This window comes from Ascaphus truei, chromosome 3, assembly GCF_040206685.1.
Source record: "Ascaphus truei isolate aAscTru1 chromosome 3, aAscTru1.hap1, whole genome shotgun sequence".
Taxonomy (NCBI): domain Eukaryota; kingdom Metazoa; phylum Chordata; class Amphibia; order Anura; family Ascaphidae; genus Ascaphus; species Ascaphus truei.
Genome location: NC_134485.1, coordinates 335,005,598 through 335,024,147, shown reverse-complemented (window position 1 = coordinate 335,024,147; position 18,550 = coordinate 335,005,598). Strand labels below are relative to the sequence as shown.

The 18,550-nt window shown below is 44.0% G+C and overlaps 1 protein-coding gene across 1 annotated transcript in view; it reads left to right on the top strand.

Moving 5' to 3' along the window:
* The window catches only part of B4GALNT1 (beta-1,4-N-acetyl-galactosaminyltransferase 1), a 278,757-nt gene that overhangs the window by 19,842 nt on the left and 240,365 nt on the right, over positions 1-18,550 (top strand). Inside the window, exon 2 of the mRNA XM_075591569.1 lies at positions 13,969-14,021. The gene's annotated coding sequence lies outside the window, so the exon portion shown is untranslated. The remainder of the gene's footprint in view (positions 1-13,968; positions 14,022-18,550) is intronic.

The window sequence follows — 18,550 nt, the reverse complement described above, 5'->3', positions numbered from 1 at the left end:
TGATCATGTTATCCTGCTTAACAGACTCCAGAGCTCTGGAATAGGGAAACATGCTTTAAACTGGTTTCAGTCCTACCTATCAGGAAGATCCCAACATGTGTCCATCTCAGGCTCTAACTCCAACCTCCTGGATATCACCTGTGGTGTCCCGCAAGGCTCTGTTCTGGGGCCCCTACTCTTCTCAGTGTTCATTAATGATCTTCCCACAGCTTGTAAGGAAGCCTCAATACACATGTATGCAGATGACACAATCCTGTATGCACACAACCATAGCCTCTCTGACCTTCAACACATACTTCAGTCTGACTTTTTGAGACTCGAAAACTGGATTTCCCAAAACAAACTGTTTTTAAACACTGACAAGACTGTAACAATGGTATTTGGGACCAAGACTAAATTTGTAAAGCTTCCAGTGACTGAGCTCCTGATTAGAACCAACGCTAAAACCACCCTAACACCTGTCACTAGTTTTAAATACCTGGGCTTATGGTTTGACTCCCACTTAACATTCGGGATGCACATTGATACCCTGACAACCAAGACCTATGCCAAACTAGGGGTACTTTACAGGAACAAATCCTCCCTGAGTCTCCTGGTCAGAAAGCGTATTGCACAGCAGATGCTAATGCCAATTATTGACTATGGAGACATAGTATATGGCTCAGCTCCTCAAACCCACCTTAGCAAACTTGACACCCTCTACAATTCAATTTGTCGTTTTGTTCTCCAATGCAACTACAACACACATCACTGCGAAATGCTCAAAGAACTAGATTGGTCATCACTAGAGTCTAGGCGCAAAGTTCACCTTTCCTGTCTCACCCTCAAATACTTTCTGGGCAAGCTACCCAGCTACCTGAACAAGCTCCTCACCCCTACCACATGCAGTACCTATCACCTGAGATCAGACTCCAAAAGACTATTCATGGTCCCAAGACTCAACAAAGTATCCGGACGTTCCTCCTTCTCCTTCCGTGCACCCCAAAACTGGAACAACCTACCAGAGACTCTCATATCCACCACCAGCTTAAGTTCTTTCAAATCTAAGGCTGTCTCACACTTTAATCTGGTCTGTAATTGTTTCATACGCTCATAATATATATTTTCTTTAACTGTGCATGCAATGTCTTGTATATAATGTATACCTTGTTCATTTATGTAACTGTATTTGTAACCATGTATTATTTTGTTTTACTCTGTGCCCAGGACATACTTGATAACGAGAGGTAACTCTCAATGTATTACTTCCTGGTAAAATATTTTATAAATAAAATAAAATAAAGATTCAACACCTACGCCAGTTAGTACTCCTTCTACACTGCTCGCAGGGGTTAAGACACCTACAGATAAAATTGCTATTCTTCCTGAGGTTTATTCTGACTTTCTCGATGTCTTCAGTAAGTCACAATCAGAAATTTTACCTCCGCACAGACCCTATGACTGTCCTATAAACCTGGTCCCTGGCGCTATACTTCCTAAATCTAAGTCTTATCCTCTATCTTTACCTGAAACCAAAGCCATGGCTACCTAAATTCAAGAAAACCTCAAGAAAGGTTTTATACGCAACTCTTCCTCCCCTGCTGGTGCCGGCTTCTTTGTTAAAAAGAAGGATGGATCCCTCAGGCCATGCATTGATTACCGGGAACTCAATCGCATTACGGTCAAGAATCGTTATCCCCTTCCTCTCATCACAGAACTTTTCGATAGACTTCAAGGGGCCAAGATCTTGTCCAAGCATGGGTCTTAGAGGAGCGTACAACCTTATACGCATCCGGTAGGGCGATGAATGGAAGACCGCTTTCAACACCAGGAGTGGCCAGTACAAATATCTTGTGATGCCCTTCGGCCTCTGCAATGCTCCAGCTGTCTTGCAGGACTTCATGAATGAAGTATTCCGAAAGGTTCTCAACTCTTTTGTCATTATCTACTTAGACGATATACTAATTTTTTCCAAGAATCTTCAAGACAATGTCCAGCATACCATGCTCGTTCTCTCTCGTCTTCGTGTCAATCACCTTTATGCCAAGTTAGAAAAATGCCTCTTCCATCAATCTTCTACCGCCTTCTTAGGCTATATCATTTCCAACAAAGGATTTTCTATGGACCCTGAGAAACGGAAGGCCGTTCTGGACTTGCCTCAGCCTAATTCCCTTAAAGCGATCCTGGGTTTCTCTAATTACTATAGGAAATTCATCTGTGATTTTTCCACCACGGTGGCTCCCATCACTGCTCTTACTAAGAAGGGAGCTTGGGAGCGCAGTTTGTAACCATGAAAGTAAAGAAACATCACATAGTGCAGTAATGTTATGTAACAATTATACAATAATAATAATGGGCTCGCGAATGGCTACTCACAATAGAGCAGATATGAACGAGCAGTCATCCAACCATGCAGCAAACTCTGCTTCAGTGCCATTCCATACCACAAGCACGTCATCAATATAACGCGACCACAAATCCATGTGCTTGATGTACATTTGCATATCTGGTATGAAAACTTGGGTTTCCTCCCACCACCCCAGATAAATATTGGCGTATGTGGGTGTGCACGTGCTCCCCATAGCCGTTCCCTGTAGGTGATGGTAGAATTGCCCCTAAGCAGAGTTTGCTGCATTTGTGCATGAATTGAATGGTAACCATTATAATCTAAGACTGACGAAAGAGATCAATCAAGAGAAAATTACTTTCCTTGATTTGGAGATCTTCAAGGACCACAAGGGTGGCCTACAATCAAAAGTACACACAAAACCCACAGCCACAAACAACCTGCTGCTATATACCAGCCACCACCCTAAACCACAAATAAATGGGATCCCTGTAGGACAGTCTCTGGGGGTTAAAAGAAATTGCTCTAGGCCTCAGGATTTTGAAGAACAGTCCAACATCATGGGCAAAAGATTTCTCAATAGAGGGTACACCAGAGCGTGTGTGGATCAAGCATATAAACGCGCTAAGGGTACTGATCGAGATACTGTAAGGAATCCACACCTCAGTTTACTGTTTACCTTGCCTTACAGACATGTGCAGTCCTGGAACACTTCTCCTGATATTTACTGCAGCCTGGATTCACTCATTGAGACAATGCTGTCACACGCCCCTTCTGCTATTGGTTCACTGACCTTTAAGTACTGCCTTCCCACAATGCTCCCTACCGAGCATAGTCCTTCCTGGATGTCACCGAATGTTCTGCCACAAGCCCCTGGCTTGTTATCTCGTTTTACTCTGTTTGTCCTAGTTCTTGTTCTTGTGCTGAAGCATTGATCCCCAGCGTACTTCAGCTTCCTGGTTTCCTGAGGCCTGCTGCTATTTTCACGCAGAGGTCTTTTCCTGTGCTGTAGCGGAGGATTCTCCAGCCCACTCAGGACTCTTGCGCTGTAGCACTGGTTACCAGTGCAGCCAGGCGGTGTGCCCACTGTGGTCTGCCTACCCTTTCCTGAGACCAGTACTGTGAGCCATGGTCGCTGCACGCGCAGAGTCCACTCCCTCGCTCCTAAGCTGAAGCGGGGAACTCCTGACTACCTGTTGCCGAACTCCTGCTTGAACAACGTTTACCCTGATGTCTCCAGTCCTGACCCTGGCTTGTCCACTGACGATGCTGCCTTCTCCAGTCCTGACCCTGCTATGTACGACTACGAACTGCGCAATCCGGATCAGCCTGTGCGGTCTAAGGTCGGTGCTTTTACAACCCCACCTCAGCCACGCGGTCTGACCCAGGTTTGTGGCGAGCACAACCGTGACAGATACACTGTTAAATGGCAAAAATAACAGGATAGGGGAGGCAGGCCAGGGACAGATTTGGATAATTGGCACGTATAACAAGCAATGGAGACAAATAAGACAAGTACTCCAAAAACATTGGCATTTACTCTGTGAAGATGAAGATCTCAGAGCAGTGCTCAATGATCAACCATCCATTACTTATAGACGACCAAGGAATCTGTCTGACCAGCTGGTCCATAGTCACTATCAGGCCCCCCGAGTATCTAACTGGCTCACAAATAAGTCGGTGGGCACATGTTGTGGAACATGCAAGGCGTGTAAATTTATCAACCCCAGTAAGGAATTCAAAAATTGGAATAACACCAGAACTTACAACATCAAAAATTTTATTAACTGTAAAACCAGTGGTGTTATTTATTTAGCCACGTGTCAATGTGGCAAGCTGTATGTGGGCAAGACTTCACGTCAACTCAGACGTCGCATATTAGAGCATATGAGCACTATAAGGAACAAAGTTGACACTCCAGTGGCACGCCAGATTAATCTGTTTCACCAAGGTGATTGTGGTCAATTGTCCATTTAAGGAATAGATTTCCTTACTTTGGGTTTGCGAGGAGGTGATTTAGATGGAGCCTTACTTAGAATGGAAGCTAAGTGGATTTTTACCAGTGGCAGCAAATCTTCTAGAGGACTCAATGAGGGCTTTGCATATTCTGTGTTTCTGTGAGCTAATATCAACATTTACATATGTCATCCTTCAGAGTATATCATGATCAGAGTACCCATAAGAACATCACGATCCTAAGACTATCTACTTATTGCTTATTAGCCAATATTTTTGGCACTTGCCTGTTGATTGTCCTTTGGAAATACAACAAGACAACAGTGTACTGTTCTAATTGGACAATATAACATGCTTTTAAGCCTGTGGTTTGAATCATATACTTTGTATACTTGCCAATAATAATATATCATTACATTTTCATCAATGTTAATCTTATCTTAATATATAAAATTGAAAGGTTGGTACTAGCTGCGGTGAATCTGATTGGTCCTCAGCCTCTGGCCAATCAGATTGGTGGCTCTATGACGTCACCTGGCTCTATGACGTCATCCAACTCTCTCTCCCTCTCTCCCTCCCCCCACCGGCTCCCGGACGGAGGGGAAGCGCGGCGCGGCCCTCCTGCCGCAGCCGCCAACGCTCCCTTCCCGGCGGGGGGACAGGCAGTGGGCAGGCAGCCTCCGGAAGGACCCCCTTCCTCCTGCAGATGCCCCCGGTAAGATGGCGGCGCACAGCGGACAGACGGGGGGTGGTATTCAGTCAGGAGAGAGGGGGGGGAGTTAGTCAGGAGAGAGGGGGGGAGAGAGTCAGGAGAGAGGGGGGGGGGGAGAGAGGGAGTCAGGAGAGAGAAGGTGGTGGAGAGAGGGAGTCAGGAGAGAAGGGGGGGAAGCCTGAACAGCTATGAAGAGGGGGGGAAGGGAGTTGAGAGGGAGGATGGGGGAGGCAGAACATTACATCACGAGTAACGCCGGTTATATCAGCTAGTATTACATAGTTAAACATTGGTGTCAGTGTGCATCTTGTGCTTTTAATATCGCCGTTAGTTATGCAATGAGTAGCCAGTTTGGCTACGGTTTTTAAGTATGGTAGAAAGGGGGGCGGTGATAGACAGCACTCTGACACAATGACTCAGCAAGGTTGCAGGGTGCACGGAACAGGAAGGGACCCTAATTCCCTTCAGAAGTACTAACAAACCAAAAGATAGTACCAGCACTCTCTGTCTTGGGCTAGCCCAAGCACTCGACAGGGCACCAGGAGCTGTTGATAGAGGGTTTGCTTATACTTGTTCACTGATTGACATCTGATATCTGCATATGTTCTGTGTCTTTTACAATATTCTTGTATTTACATTTATTGTTTGATATTTGATATCTGCTTATGTGATTTGCCCTCTTTAGACTTTAAATTTATATCATTAGCTGAGTCTGGGATTATTTGACAGTGGGGAGGGAAGGCTTAGGGAAGTACCTCTGGGACCCTTTGGGACCAGGGGGAATGGGCCAGATGAAGAGGTCACCCCTCGAAACGTCACCCCCCCCTAGTTTGCTTTCCTTTTTCCATTTTTGTGATTTTTTCCTTTTCTTTCATGTTTTTTTCCCCTTCTCCTTCTTTCCCCTCTACCCCCTTTAATTTTTGATTTTCTCTACGGTGATATTTATTCTTGCATTGGCGTTTTGGCTATTGTTGCTATATTTTCAGTTTATTATTAGTGTCATTAAATTATTCATATTCACTACACTGGTATTCGCCTATATCTATAGCTGTGAGACAGAGAGTGCTGTACTATCTTTTGGTTTTTAAGTATGGTTTAACCTATGGCTTTAATCAGAATGTTTATACCGCAGCGGATGGGCTATGGGAGTTCGCCTCAGAACTAGGTGTTGCTTACCTTGATTACCATTGCCATGGCAACCATGGGGTATAAAAGATCCGGGCTAGCAGCGTAACACCCACCTGAAGAAGTTCTATCCTTAGAACGAAACGCACGTTGGGTAATGACGTCACGATACCGTGATAGAGCGCGACCAGCATGAAGCCCTGAAGGAGCTCTGTCGATAGATATACCAGATTCTCAGGCAATGTGTGTGTATAAACAAACTAACAAAGTTGTGGAGCCTTACTTAGGTATCGACTAGTTGAGTCAGCGTGTGAGTCTGATATCCCTGTTTGGATTGCTAGGAAATCCCGTTGATCATCTGGTCATGTATACCGCACTGTGCACTCCTTCCTCAGTATATCATGGTAACTAGTGACCACACTATCTGAGTTCCCCGTAGCAAAGGAAAGAAGGGGTTGTACAAGAGGGATATCCGGTGAGGGTGAGATTGCTAACATCTCTCATGACATCACAGCTGTTTGTTTGTGTTCCCACTATGCCGTACTCAGCTGCACCACGAACATCTGCATGACAGCTTACAGTTATCACTCAGGTTGCAGATGAGAGGCAGTGTGGACACAGAGCCACATACATTGCACATCATACCATACTCGCCTGTATACAGGAATACATTCGGGCCCATCTGCTTATAAGCTTAAATGGAGCACTCTGTATATGTACTACAGCGTCACGTGACGTCTTTTCTGTGGCGGGTTATGGTATCATAGGCCATTTCACCAAGCACACCTTTACCCTAAAAATTAGAGGGATTTGTGTGGGATAGCCTATCATTAGGCACAGTAGTGTTTCCCTCAGGCACAAGTGATAACTTTCATCTTGTTGCTTTGAGGTAAAGAGGACATACAGCCTGTTGTACTGTATTCAGGGTTGTTCTTTCCTCACACTAGTGCCACCTTCATATGAGCTAGGTGTATACTAAGCGAACTTGTTTCTTAGCTACAGTATCAGACCACACTAAGTGCAGGATCTGTTTTCCCTAATTAGGCCTCGGTCCCGCTGCGCTCGTTGGCGCGGGCGGCCATGTCGCGAGTTCCCCACCAGCAGGGGAATCCTCGCGAGCCGGTCCCGGTCCCCCCTGGCGGCACAGCTGACTACACGCTGTGGCGCGTCAGCCGCTATGGGACACAAGAAAATGGTGTTCCCTAGCGTTGACGCGTCACGTGGTGTGGCTGTGAGCCAATGGGGAGGGGAGGCTTCGGGAGGAGGAGAGGCTTCGGGGAGCGGGGAGGAGTGTGGAGTGAAAGCAGGTGAGTGCCTGTCTGTGTGTGTATGTGTCTGAGTGCGTGAGTGCCTGTCTGTGTGTGTGTGCCTGAGTGCGTGAGTGCCTGCCTCTGTCTGTGTGTGTGTGTATGAGTGCGTGAGTGCCTGCCTCTGTCTGTGTGTGTGTGTATGTGTGTGCCTGTGTGTGTGTGTGTGTGTGTGTGTGTATATGAGTGCCTGTGTGTGTGTGTGTGTTTAATTACTTACCCTCAGCAGCTCCAGCCCGAGTCCGTGGAGGGAGGGGGGGAGAGTAGCGGGTCCCTCCGCTCAAGCCACGCCCCCCCTCCCTGTCAATCCTCCCACTCCCGCCCACCTCCCACTCCGGCTCCCGCTCCCTACAGACCGCATATCGCGGTCTGTGTATGTCAGCGCACCACCTGTCTGCAGTGCGGGCGCGCTGACTCTGGGAGCGGGGCCTTAGCCTTACAGGTATAACAACATTAGCAATTTACCCAGCTCAGTGGCTACACAGTTAATGCCATTTGGTTTGGGGAATCTGCTAACTTTTCTGGTACAGCTTCGTTTTGGCTTCTTAATACTTACCTGGGCTACTTAATAGTCTGGCGATACTCATGCGCTCTAGTTTGGTTTATAAAATATATAATTTTTGTGTATAGTTCAGATGTAAATAAAACTTTATTATGTTATGTATTAGAGTAGTGTGCATCTCCAAGGGTTCTTCTCATTTCCGTGTTTTCCTCACCACAAACAGGACAGGACCGCAGGGCTGAGGTGGGGATGTTAGAATACACAGACCAACAACCACGCAACCGCGTCCGGATTGCAGAGTCGTAGTCGTGTAGCTGGGTCAGGGTAGGAGAGGTTAGAATAGTCATGATACTCGCCGTGGTCTGGGGTTGGAGAAGTCGGATGGTCGTAGTGCGTTCTAGGAAGTAACACATTGAGAGTTACCTCTCATTTCAAGTATGTCCTGGGCACAGAGTTATAATGACAGATACATGGTAACAAATACAAAGTTACATTAAGTGAGCAAGGTTGTACATTATATACAAGACATTGCATGCACAGTAAGATAGTATATGTATAGGCGTATGTAACAGTGGCACACCAGATTAAAATGTGAGACAGCTTTTGTTTTGAAAGAACTAAGGCTGAGTCCCCGCTTGGGCTGACCGCGCTATGCGCTTGGCACTTAGCGCGCTTACCTCTGTGAATGGGCATCCTCCCGTTCACGCTCACGCTGTGCGCGAGTGCTCATGCATGGGCACGGACACTCTCCCAAGCTTTGTGCTTGGGGAGACAAGAGCTATACATTCAGGCTCCGAGCAGGGTCACATGATCTGGAAAGTCTGTCATATTATCTTGTCCTTCCAAAATATATATATATATATATATATATATATATATCGGATAAACAAGAACAGTAGGCACTCCGTCGGGAAAAACAAGATGATGGGTGCAAATCCTATATAGAATAAATAGGCAATACGATACCGTGTTTGAGATGAATATCAAGAGGCAGCACTCCAAAAGGTAGTCAAAAAAACTTTGTATTATCAAGACATCATATCCAACGTTTCGGTCCTACGTGCGGGACCTTTCACATGGTGATGCTCCATAGTGTAAAACAAATATAATCTAGATCGAAAAAAAACCTTAAAAAATGCCCATTCACAAACAAGGAGTGAATACACGCATTGGTGAGATAAAATGTCATAGTCACCCACGGGGTGATGGATGGCGTCAGCTCACATCTCCTGCTCCTTGGTCTGCTATGTGCTGTGGCACCACTCTCTCACTGCAGGCCCTCGTGTGCTGAAGTACTGTATAGCCGTATCCGTTCCCACAGTGTTCACGCAATTCTCCAACCGGGGTGATGACGTATGACAGTTTTGTGACATCCCTGTGCGTTTCACATACTAGAACGGTGTAAAGCAGGGGGGCGCAAACTTTTTTCCCTGCGCCCCCCTGCCGGCTGTCCCCTCACTCCCGCGCCCCCCCCAACCCCAACTTACCCTCGCACCGGCGTAATGACGTCACGTTGCCATAGCAACGTGACGTCACATGACCTCGCAGCGTCATTTTGAGGCCGCGTTGCCATGGCGACGCCGGGAGGAAGCCGCCGGAGCCACGGGTAAGTATGGTTTACAGAGGCCCTGCAGCTCCCCCGGCACTTAATTTAAGTGCCTTCGGGAAGCGCGCGGGGCCTCTGTAAACCCCGCGCCCCCCGTCGGCAGTCTCGCGCCCCCCCTGGGGGTCGCACCCCACAGATTGCGCACCGCTGGTGTAAAGGATATATGATAACAACTAAATGCATAACCGAACGGGAAACAGATCCAACATATAACAATGTGTAAAGGTGTTGCAAAACATGTAATAAAACAATGGGCATAAGGGGATATACGGAGCTATGTGCTGAAACAGCTCTGGTTCGACACTACCTGCTAGTAGAAGCAGCAAAGTAGGCAAAACTTAAGGAAGCATATGAGTATCTCCATGACTGATAATTTACACCTCATACATAAAGCTTGGCCCCCTGCAGACGCACTCACCAGAATTCCCTCCTACTATCTCTGTACGTTTCTCCTACCAACCAATTAGATTGCAAGCTCTTCGGTGCAGAGACACCTTTTCCTAAATGTTACTTTTATGTTTGAAGCACTTCTCCCCTTTATGTGTTATTTGTTTTATTTGTTATTTATATGATTGTCACGTGTATTACTGCTGTGAAGCGCTATGTACATTAAGGGCGCTGTATAGATAACGACATACATACATTGCTCTGCACATTATATAGCTATACATTGCTCTGTATATACACACATTATAAATGTACATATATATGTATATGTTATATACACACACATTGCTAAATATATATATATATATATCTACATGGTACATATGTACACACAGACGTGTGTGTAAGTGTGTGTGTGCATTGCTAAATATATATACACACACAGAGCTGTGTGTGTGTGTGGCCAATAAAGAATATCACTTGTGAGCACATTCACATGTCTTAGACAGGTCTGCAACCCTGCCTTTCAACCATTATCACCAAGCATACAGTGCTCCCACTGCAGCAAGGGATTCTGGGAAATGACATGCAAATGACATGCAAACGTATAAACCAACCTCACACTACCTCACGCTCTCCTGCATGCACAGATGGCTACTGTGTTAATAGCTTCTCACAAAAAGATTGTTGGTATCGCCAGGGCCGTCTTAACGTATGGGCACGCTGGGCAGTTGCCCGGGGGCCCCACAGTAGGGGGGCCCCACGCGCCCGGCCCATGCATGCCCACCAATGCTCTCCCCCCGCCCGGCACCCCGGCTCCGCTCGCGCTCCCCCTGCCCGGCACCCCGGCTCCGCTCACTCTCCCCCCGCCCGGCACCCCGGCTCCGCTCGCTCTCCCCCCGCCCGGCACCCCGGCTCCGCTCGCGCTCCCCCTGCCCGGCACCCCGGCTCCGCTCACTCTCCCCACGCCCGGCACCCCGGCTCTGCTCGCTCTCCCCCCGCCTGGCTCCCCGGCTCCGCTCGCTCTCCGCCCGCCTGGCACCCGCTCGCGTCACAACCGCTCGCAGCCTTGCAGTGCAGCACTTCCGGTGCCTGCTGCTACTAGTGAGCGCGTGGGAGGCTGGGAGCGACAGTGTAGGCAGGGCCCCGTGCACTGTTTTGCCCGGGGGCCCCTAATGTTTTTAAGGTGGCCCTGGGTATCGCCTCCTTTCACAAAAAGATTGTTGGTATGTCTACCTTTTTTCGCAGACAAAAGGCACTGTGGATAAGTATTACTGTTTAATTTTTTTTACTTTGTTTATCTCTTGCCAGTTATATGCCTATTGTGTTTTTTTTTTTTTTTGCACTAGTCCTGTTATATAGAGATTGCTTATCTCTTCCTTTAGTAAATATCTTTTTCTGACCTGATCTTTTTGCAGTGTGAATGCTGGAAACTCCTTTTTTTGTGTGTTAACTTTGAGGGAAATATGATCCCTCTTTGTTCCCTCTGCACCCCTTCCTTAGATAGTTGTGTATGCCTTTACTTAATTGGATTGTAAAGAGCTGTCAATACAACAAAACTTTTAGTTTAGTGACATTTGTTTCTTAAGAGATTTCTCTTCATTAGGTATTTGGGGTGGAACTGATTCGTTAGAAATGTAGATTAAAATCCATTTCTTTAATAAAATGCGGTTTGTTAAAACCCGGCCATCAAAAACTACTTTTCACATTTTGTTTTCAGAGCTGTTAAATATTGCATACAACCACACGCAGGAAATAATTCTGAGCTGGAATGTGAAGATACTGGACACCGGATATGTCTGGAACAATATGCTTGGATGATTAGTAACAAACGTATTTTAAAGAGAAAGTTGTTTGATACAAGAATTACAGTAATATGTATCAAAATGCTTTTTCAAGTTGGATCGAAAGTTTACAACTATTTTAAAGGGGCCGTCCTACCAAGGATGAAAGTGAACTAAGGACAGTGGCATGTTAAATGTAGCTGATTGAGACCTTAAAACAAGGTGTTTTTCACCTTTCAGCTTTTACCATTATGATGGCAAACAAAACCAGTAATGTTGATGCCATCAGTAGTCAAACAGATAAAACACAAGAAGCCGCTCTGCATGAGTCCTTGGACACTGTTCACAAGATACAAATAAGTTAAACAATTACTTTTAAAGGGCGATTTTAATCTTTTCACAAAGTCAGTTACACTGATAATTTAATTTAAAAAAAAAAGAAAAGAAAGGATTTTGACCTAGTACATTAGGCTAAGGCCCCAGTGCCTCCGCTGCACGCACGCCCGCGGGGCGCGTGCAGCTAATTCCCCGCTCTGCAGTGAGCTACAGGAGGGCGTGGCGGGGGACCAACGGAGCTGTGGCCATGACGTCACCCGGCAGGTTCACCCTCATTGGCTGAACCGCCGGGGGGCGTGGCCTAGCGCTCCGTCGCGAGTCCTGCTCTCAATTCTATGGAAATCTACCGAAATCTTGTCCTATGACATAAATTGTTAGTGAAAATAAAAAAGGTATCACCTAATACTCAAGAACTCATTTATTCTGCACTATCGCAACTGGACTTATGGCTATTTCCGGTGTGTGTGCAGTGCCTTGTATTTTCTATGTGAATACAGTTTTTTTCTACCTACCTGACTGTGTGCTTTCTTTGTTTTCCGGATCCACTTCTGGTAAATATTTGTTCTTTATGTGCATATGGGATAAGCATCAGTTTTTGTCCAAGTTTACAGTGTGGCAACTGCCCCTCTACTAATATATATATATATATATATATATATATATATATATATATATATATATATATATATATATATATATATATATATATATATATATATATATATATATATTAGTAGAGGGGCAGTTGCCACACTGTAAACTTGGACAAAAACTGATGCTTATCCCATATATATATATATATATATATATATATATATATATATATACTGTGATGTACTCAGGGAGAAGGTGTTTGAGGATTGCAAGTTATTAAAGGTGCAATCCCATTGATTCTTAAACAAATGGATTTGCTTTCTGTAAGCATATCCCTCCACATTCATACAGGCTTCTCATACACTTCTTTGAACGCTTCCAAGTGGGAGAAAATCTGTGTTGCTTGGGATAGAAGAACATGGAGGCGTAGAATCAGATAAAACTTTGCTTCCCGGCACTATACCATGAGGATTAAACAATCAGGGGATTGTGAGAAAGGAAACAAAGCTCGTTTAACCCTTTGAGTGCTGGATGGGCAAATGCGTCAAGAGTGCCACGGCTCCTCCGGCATTCGCGATCACGAGACCGCTCCACAGAGTGGTCACGTGATTTCGCCATCAGCACTGATGGATAGGGAGGGAAGGGGCACATCGGCACCATCCGCCATTACTTTAGGTCCTGTCGTGCAGAACGCAATCTGCCCTTAGACATTTCCTGGCGACGTACGTCATGGGGAAACCAGGGTGCCAGAAGCCATGACGTAGTACGGCAGCTACATTCAAAGGGTTACAAGTGCAGTGCCACCCAAAGAAAAATTGGAGATGAAACAGTGGCCAGTTACAAGTGCTATTCAAATTAGTTTTCCAAAACAATCTCAAAAACGACTGTGGTACAAATTGAGGGAAATGTTGTTACCATTTACTTATTTAGCTAAGTGATCGATTTGCTACATTATTGAAGAGTCTTATTCAGAACTCACAAGTGAAAAAAAAACAAACAGTTTGGCCTAAATCCATCCATATGATCTGCAATAATGTATAAGCATCTAGGTCAGGGGTGGGCAGTCTTCAGCTGCACCACCTGTGCAGAAGCAGGGGTATCCTGAAAACCTGGCAATGTTGGTGGCCCTTGAGGACTGGAGTTGCCCCTTCGCTGCTTCTATAGGTCTATAAGCATCTATCTAATACAGTACATGTACTAAAGGTATATACATTATTATAATGATAAAATTATTACATAAAAATTAGAGGTTTATTGTGACAAATGGGACTAGATAACTAGACTAGATATGCCAAATGTATAGATAACTGATTAGTTTTGTATGTTTTTTTAGGTCCAGGTGTGCAGACTTGATTCTTTGTTCCAGAGTTGTATCGTAGAAGTCAGGTAAAATGTTACTTCATTTTTCCATGTAGCAGCTTTATGTATGATTATAAGATGTTTATTCATTAATCTTCTTATTTTATTGTCACTCATATGTACAGATCCCACATGGGAGATTATTTACTGGAGTCTGCTGGCTGATAAAACAAGCACCAAATGTATAAAATGGGAATCCTTTATTTTATAAATAGGGGGTCATTTATCAAAGTGTCCAGGCTGCAAAACCAGGGCAATACTAGTCATCAACAAAGCACCAGAAATATCAAAGAGCAAATTCCCACTGCTTTAAATGGAAATTAGTTCCTTTGTCTTGGTTTGCACTGGTCTAATTTGCATTTGTGCTAGTTTGGCAGCCAGGAGACTTTAGTAAACAGACCCAATGAAATCTGCAGGCAGTAATGAACAGGGCTTGAGAATTTATTCAACCCCTAAACTAGACAATTTCACAATCAACCATACATTTGGCAATAAAAATGTACAGTACCATTGTTGTGACCTCATCCATTGCAGAGAGGTTTACTACACATGAGCACAGAGGAGCTACATTTGGTGAACTCTATTTCCACTTGTGATTATATTAAATGATATGTACTGCTTGTTATAATGTATATTATAGAGTTCTAATAAAAGTCATCAATGTGCTTATTTAACTTAGATTGGTTTGGCTGTACAATGGACCATTAATATTTAACCAAAAAGGACAACAATTGTATTTTTTTTAAATCTTTTTATTAGTTTTTGAATAACATGAAACAATGTATATACAATAATTCATGAAAAAAAACTTATCAATAACTACTATAACCCTACACTCACTCCCGCAACCCCCTCCCCCGCCCACCATAGCTCATATACTATCTAAGAACCTTGCAAGAACAACAGTTATTGCCACAAAACAAAAAAGACACCATCCCGAAATCTGAGACCTCTTCATTTCAGAATAAATAAATCTATACATTTATATGAATATTGTATTGTATTTTAAGCATGCATTTTCAATGTACCCCTCTGGGGCATATGTGTCAAGGCAAAAGTGGAGCAATTCTAGGACGAAACCCTTGCACTATCCAAGAAGAAAATCCTATTGATTTTAATAGGCTTCTCTCTTTGATACTGTACATATGGAGCAATAGTTTTGCTCCAGAATAGCACCATATGCCACAATGGCACTCGATGGTTAGCTGAAATAAATATTTTACTTCCCCCATCCTACTTGGTGCCATGCATCTTCAGGGCAATGCAGATCGGACGGATCCTTTGGTCCACAAATTTCCGCAGATCAGTCTCAATCAGGCAATCTGCCCTTTTTGGATATTTTTTTCTATCACTGACAATAGACATGGCGGGTTTAATAATCTGCGGTGGGATTGTTTAAAATCCAAATCTATTTTTGCCAAACATTGGTATATTTTGAGATCAGACAGAGATTTAGCAAAAATATCAGGTACCACTCCAAGCATAACAAGTAGGAGATCCACAAATCTACGTGATGACTTGGTACACAGTCATTATCGACGTAAACCTATAAAATGTTGTCTCACCACCTCTCTCAAAGGATCCTATCGATGCAAAATTTGCAAAGCATGCAAATTCATACTGGCGGCAAAAACTTTTCAGAACGCTGACAACTCCAAATCTTATGAGATAATGCATTTCATCAATTGTAAATCCAGCAATGTAATCTATCTTATTACTTGCAGTTGTGGTCTATGCTATGTAGGGAAAACTATACGCGAACTCAGACTACTGTGTCTTAGAGCATGTAAACTCTATTATCCATGAACAGGACTCTCCAGTGGCACTTCATGTCAACTCAGTACCCAATGGAGATGTCAGCTGTCTGGCATTCATGGGTATTGATCACCTCAAAAATACCATGGGAAGCAGTAACATTGATAACAAACTGCTGAGGAAAGGATCTGAATGGATTTATCGCCTAAAAACATTGAGCCCTTTAGGACTTACTGAGGGTTTCACCTACACTCCATTTATATAAGCAGTAATGTGTACCTCCATGTAAATCACATTCCAACTTCACTCCAGGTTCCATTAATTTATGCTACAGGGGTTGCCATATGTGTATATATCTAATATAATATTCCAAGATATGCTTTATTCATAAAACATATATACATATATACAGTAGGCCATACCAAAAATAAGTAACACACATTTTTGTCCAGCATATAAGACATTAGATCAATGGATCATTATTTATCTGCGACATAATTATTTTGTCAATAGATGTACTTGCTATGAAATCTAAAATGTATCAGGTCCACAGTATCCATGTTGCAGAGAGATCGAGTAGTATGAGCAGAGTGTATGACCTGTCTTTGTCATAATTGAGGTCATTAGTTATTTTAGTGAGGGCTGTTTCAGTGGTGTGAGCAGTGCAGAAGCCAGATTGTAGATGGTCTAGGAAAGAATAGGTGTTGAGAAAATGGAGCAAGCGAGAGAATACAAGACGTTCGAGGAGTTTACAGGCAAAAGGCAGGCGGGAGAAAGGAGGGAGGCAGGACAATAGGTAGAAAGACAGGTAGGGTCAAGCTTGCTGTTTTTTAGTAATGGTATAACTGTTGCATGTTTGAAGGAGGAGGGAAAGGTACCAGAGTAGAGGGAGGAGTTAAACATGTGTGGGAGTGTAGGGATTATAGTAGGAGCAAGAGGTTTTAGGAGATAGGAGGAAATGAAGTCAAGAGGACAGGTGGTAGAGGGCGAAGAGGAGATCAGCAACGACACATCCTCCTCTGTGACAGTGGAAAAATAGTCAATGAAGGCAGAAGGAGAGTTAGGAAGAGGTGTAGTATGGGAGGATGATACAGAGGGGATGTCGTGACATATGGATTCCACCTTTTCCTTGAAATAGTCGCCAATGTCCTGATGTGAGATAGAGGAAGAAGAACAGGCAGCAGAGCATGGTCTGAGTAAGGAGTCAAAGACAGAAAAGAGTTGGCGTGGGTTAGATTTTTGCATGTTGATTAGTGAAGAAAAGTAGGTTTGTTTAGCTTGAGAGAGGGCAGAGTTGAAACAGAATAGCATTTGTAGTGAAGGTAATCTGCGAGAGTGTGAGATTTCCTCCAGAGCCGTTCAGAGGAATGAGTGCAGGAACACAGCATGTACATGTGGAAATGTATCCAGGGTATGGGGTTAGAAGGGTGAAAATGGCAGAGAGAAAGCGGGGTATGTAGATCAAGAGAGGAGGACAGGGCAAAGTTGTAGTTCCTGACCAGGCTGTCAGGGTCTGAAGCAGAGCTGAGGGAGGAGTGTAAAGTGGAATCAAAAGCTGGTAGGTTAATAGAGCGCAGGTCTCTGCAGAAATGAGGGGAATATAGAAGTAGAGAAGAGGAGAAGGGAGACAGAGAAAATGAAATGAGGTGATGGTCAGAGAGAGGAAGGGGGGAAATGGAGAAATCAGAGAAAGAAAAGTTTTTAGTGAAAACCAGATTTACAGATGCAGTAGCCAGGATTCAACCACATCTCAAGATAAAAAATTCAATACATGGTGTGGTGGTCCGAAATGGTACAGGGATGATGTCACATCCTTAAAAAAAACTGTCTGGCATCACATGGTTTACTACAACCAATAGGATGACCCCCAATCCTATTGGTTCCATTGGCAGCCATTTTGTTTTGGTGACGCCATTTTAAAGGGAAAGGAAGTTGAGCCTTTCTGATTGGCTGGCTTCACTCCCTTTTGATGACATCACATCCTAAGGAAAAAAAACACGTCACATGGTTATCCCAGCCAATCAGGTGGCTGGGAACCATTTGTCTGTCAAATGTGACGTTATATAAGGCCTGTGCAGTCTCATTTGGTGCTAAGAAGATGGAGGCAACATCTCCCAATTGGATTTACAGTACAAGTACAGATGAAGATAAAGAACCACGAGTGGATTACAAGTACAGATAAAGCTAAAGAATACCCCAAAATGGATTACAAATTACAGATGAAGAAAAGAAAGAAACAGATTTTACCTGTGGGCTGTGGCTGTTGAGGAACATTGCGTCGTGGACCAGGAGTTGCTGCTGGTGCTGCTGTTGGAGTCGGATTCGGTGGGTGAAGACATCAAAAAGTAAGAAAAAGATGCATTGTATTTTATTTAATGTTGTATTTTTTATTTTTTTTAGTTTGGCATTTGCATTGGCATACTGTAACTTTTGTATTCCAATGTAAATGTCGTGTTTGGTGTTTTTGTTTTTATTTGCTGGATTTTTTTTAGGTTGCTCTTGTATTGACATTTTTATTAATTAAAATGTACAGTAATGTCTTTTTTATTTGATGCGTGTATTTATTTTTTTGCAGTTTGCCAATTGACTGACAGAGTGACAAACCATGCCCACAGGGCATTGATGTGGTGCTGTGCCAATCAATTGGTTTATTGACTTTTTTGTTTTATGGCAATGCAATGTAGTTTTTATTTGATGCATTTACTGTATTTATTTTTTTCAGGTTGCCCATTGACTGGCATAGTGGCAGCTCATGCCCACAGGGCATGGTGTGCAACTGTGCCAATCCATTGGTTTATTGG